Here is a 4505-nt window from a genome sequence, read left to right on the forward strand (position 1 = left end):
TGTTAGAAATGTTGGGTTTTAAGTGTTGACTTGGGTTTTCTTTTTTGATATGTGAATTTATGATATAAATTGTCCTGTCCACTGCTTTTGCTGTGTACCAAAGATTTGGGTATGTTGTATTTCATTCGCATTCCAATTTTTTTTCCTATTAAGCAGAGTGTTATTCAGTTCCATGTATTTGATTATTTTTCTTTGATCTTCCTGTTGTTCATTTATTCTACCTTAATTATCTTATCGGATACTTTACAGTATTGTAGTGTTTTTAATATATTGAAGCTTGTTTTGTGGTCTAATATTCTGGAGAATTTCCCGTAAGCCCTGGAAAATAATGGAAAGTATGTTGTTGTTAGGTGGTGGGCTCTTTATAGGTCTCTGAGGTATAGATATTTGTTGAGTTTAAGAGCCCTGGTGGTGTAGTGAATTATAAGATGGGCAGCTGACACAAGGTCAGCACCTCAAACACACCAGTCTCTCCTGCTCCCAGTCTTAGGAAACTATTGTATAGGGTCAGTATGAGTTGGAAATGACTCAATGGCAGTTGGTTTGGTTGAGTTTCTCTTAAGGTGTTCTCTCCTTCATTGAAAGTGGCTTAGTAAAGTCTTCTGCTACAATTGTAAAGTTGACTATTTCTCTTTCTAGTCCTTTAAAAAATGTTATTTATGCATTTTGGAACTCTCTCATTAATGCATATAGAGTATAGTTAGGGCTTCTCATTGGATCAAACTCTTCATCTATTTATAATATCCTTTCTCATCTCTTTTGCTTCTTTTTCTTAAATTTTATTAGAATCAAATATTGTTCATATTGCCGCTCATCTCTTTTAGGGGGTTGCTATTTGCCTGACATATTTTTTTATCATTAGATTTTTTTGCTTATTTTATTCTTTGTGACTAAGATATATTTCTCCTTTAAACAACATATTGATGAGTGTTTTCTTATCCATTTTTTCTATTCCCTGTCTCTAGTAATCTATTTATCTTCAGTATAATATTGACATGTGTAAATTTTCTGCTGTCATTTTTCTGTTTCTTGTGTGTGTGTGTTTTACAAATTTCTTTGTTCAATATATTTTCTGTGCTGAGGTATTATTTTAAATGAATTTGATTAGAATTTACTTTGTTGTGTAAGTGCTTACTGGGACTTTATGACTTTCTTGTTTTTTTTTATGAGATTTATTCATTTTCCTTGAAGTTACCCTGAAATTCACTATTATTGTCCAAATTTAAAAGTCCTCCTATCTTGATATCATATCGATTTCCACACCTTTTGACAGTTTTGTAACTCCATCACTTAGTTTCTCTTTTTGCGTGGTGGTTATTTTCATTTACAAGTTGACGTCTCAAATTCCTCATTTTCAGTCTCAGGTTTATTTTTGATACATTTACATCTGGTTGTCAAATGGCTTGATTCAAATGCTATTTTCTGTCATGGTTGGTTTCCTGACTAAAGGACAGACTCCCTTTAGCACATTTTATAAAGTTGATCTGGCGCATTATTTATTTATTTATTTAGTTATCTGTTTATTTATTTATTGGTTTGCTGTTTTATTCATCACCTTACTGGCGGGGGCTCTTAAAAATCTTTTAATAATCCATCATTCAATTGTATTAAGCAGACTTGTACATATGTTATCATCAACAATTCCAAAACATTTTCTTTCTACTTGAGCCCTTGGTATCAACTCCTTTTCCCACTCCCCCCCTGTGGACCCTTGATCAATTATATATTATTGTTGTTATTTTGTGTCTTACACTGTCCATTGTCTCCCTTCACCCATATTTGTTATTTGTCCCCCTGGTGGGGGGTGGGCTATATATCTAATCTTGTGATGGATTCCCCTTTTCTCCCCTCCACCTCCATCATCCCCCTTCCCTCATGACATCGCTACTCCCACTACTGTTCCTGAGGGCTTTATCTGTCCTGAATTCCATGTGTTGAGAGCTCTATCTGTACCAATGTGTGTACTCCCAACTAGCCAGATTTGTAAGGTGGAACTAGGTCATGGTGGGGGGTGGGGCTCAGGAACTAGAGAAATGATGTTTCGTTGGTGCTATACTGCACCCTAGTTGAATTGTTCCTTCCTTGTAACCCTTCTGTGGGGGGATGTCCAATTTTCTACAGATGGGCTTTGGGTCTCCTCTCCAACCCCCCTCTTTCACATCGATATAATTGTTTGTTTTGGATCTTTTGATACCTGATCCTGTCAACATTTCATGACCACACAGGCTGGTGTGCTTCTCCCATATGGGCTTATTTGCTTCCTTGCTAGATGGCTACTAGTTTAACTTCAAGCCCTTAAGACCCCAGATTTTGTTTTGTTTTTAAAGAGATGTATTTGACATTTCATTTAGTGCAATACACCTAAAATGTAATTCACAAAATAATGAAAGATTTAAATCAAGGCCTTAGAATTTCATATAAACACCAAGACCAAAATCCTAAAGTATTGGTATTGCGTCTCATTTTCCCCTTTAACTTAAAAAACAAAACAAAAAAAAACCCTTAAACTTACGTGACTTATGGGTTATTAAATGAACCTAAGAATTAACAAACATGTCAAATGCTTCACTTTTCAATTGTAGACACAGCTCCTATGCTTGAGGGTTTTTACAAAAAAGGCATGTCTTTCAACATGCATTCAATGTTCAGTAACATGTGGTCTAAGAGCAACATTTAACATAATTGAACTGCTTTCACCTAAATACGTTACTGCTTAAGTACATCCTACAACTAACTTGAGAAAAGCGGGAACTTGTTTAACAGTTATAGTTTACTCAAATGTTGCTATGCTAGATGAATGTTTAGTGTTTAAAAACAATCCCGATTTCCACTTAGAGTAAGCATGAGTCACAAGCTTATATTGCTAAAATGTTAAACTTTTCTTTAAAAAAAAAAAACAGGAGTCAGTGATCAGGGTTACAATCCCCATCCACCACTCATACTGGACATGCTAGCCATCCCTCCCGTTCCATTCACTCCCAAAGACGCACGGCTTCCGCCACTGTAATAGCTGCTGTTTACTGCTCCTGGGCTGCCTATGCAATGTTTGAAAATCACTGGAGTTTTCCTGTAAAACTTGGTCATATCCACTCAGCTCTTGCCTGGCTGGACCACCATAACTGGACTGGTTTGACAAGCCCATGCCTCCCATCATTTGGCTCCCATAAGCACCACAGATACTCCTGCTGTAGAATTCAAGAAGAGCTTTACATATCTGTGTTGCATATTTGTGTTGTCTTTGGACATTGCTGCCACCCCATCTTCATGAGTAGCAAACTCAACATCTGCTTCACCAGTTACTCTGTCATCAGGATCAATTTCAATGTGTACGCTCACTGGGTTGAGCGGTGAAAAAAATTATAAATGTCATTCTCAGTAGCTCTGTAAGGTAATCCCTGCATGTGGACGCAGTGTCCTGTTGTGCTCTGGAAAGTAGAACCACCATCTCCGTATCTGTGATCAGACATTCCTGAAAAACAGTAATTGAGGTCTCTTCCAAATCTATCTGACCCAAATCCATAGCCATTATAATAGCCTCCATAGCCTCCCCCATAATCACCACGCCTCATCCTTTCAAAGCCAGCTCCTCTGCCAATACTGTTATACCCTCTGCCAGCCCCAGGCTTGTCATAGGGACCTGGCCGCTGCATGGTCATGAGTTTTCGAGGTGGATCATAATGAGTTCGAACTTCAGCTCGACTGTTCTTAAAGATTTTGATATACCTGTGCCCTATTCTTTCCTTGTGTTTCTTTAGACTTTTCAGCTATTTCCTGTGAAGCAAACTGCATGAAGGTCTCCCCCGTACTCCTCCCCTGGAAGTCCACTGGCAATGTTATCCCATTTGGCACGATTTCCAACCCTGAGAAGAACTGAACAATTTCTTCCTTGCTGCATCCAAAGGGGAGTCCTCTAAGATGCATAAAGCCATCATTGGCCGTGTCGGGATTATTTGGACCAGTATGCTTCAACACTCAATCTATTTCAACGTTGTTTGACTTGAATACTTCAGCATATCTGTGTCCCATAGTTTCTCTGTTTTTTTTTTTTAGGGCCAATTTGACTTCATCTTCTGATTCAACAAAAGCCTCGCCACTTGGTCTGCCTTCTCTGGTGTAGATGGAACGAATACCTTGAGCCCCATTTTGAATTTTGCAGTCAGAAAAAAACCGCTGCACTTCATTAGCCGAGCAAGACCAGGGCAAGCCCCGGACCTTCACCACGAACCCCTCTACCTTCAGTGCCCAGCATCATCGCCTCTTCCGGTACTGGCATCAAACTAAGACTACACACTGGTGCGGCTCAAACCCCAGACACTATATTTTTTTATAGCTGGGTACCATCTGCATTCTTCATCACATTTGCTTATGCATCCATTTTGTCTTCATCAATCGTGTCAGGAAGGTGAATGTCAAAGAGTGCAAGGTTATTAGAACAAAGTGTTATTGTGTTTAGTGAGGTCTTGAGTAGAGGCCCAAAGTTCACCTGCTATCTTAATACTTAACAT

The 4505-nt window shown here is 38.5% G+C and overlaps 1 pseudogene; it reads right to left on the minus strand.

Moving 5' to 3' along the window:
- Nucleotides 1-2916: 2916 nt before the first annotated feature.
- LOC142425561 (heterogeneous nuclear ribonucleoprotein H2-like) lies at nucleotides 2917-4252 on the minus strand (annotated as a pseudogene).
- Nucleotides 4253-4505: the final 253 nt, after the last annotated feature.

This window comes from Tenrec ecaudatus, chromosome 14, assembly GCF_050624435.1.
Source record: "Tenrec ecaudatus isolate mTenEca1 chromosome 14, mTenEca1.hap1, whole genome shotgun sequence".
Taxonomy (NCBI): Eukaryota; Metazoa; Chordata; class Mammalia; order Afrosoricida; family Tenrecidae; genus Tenrec; species Tenrec ecaudatus.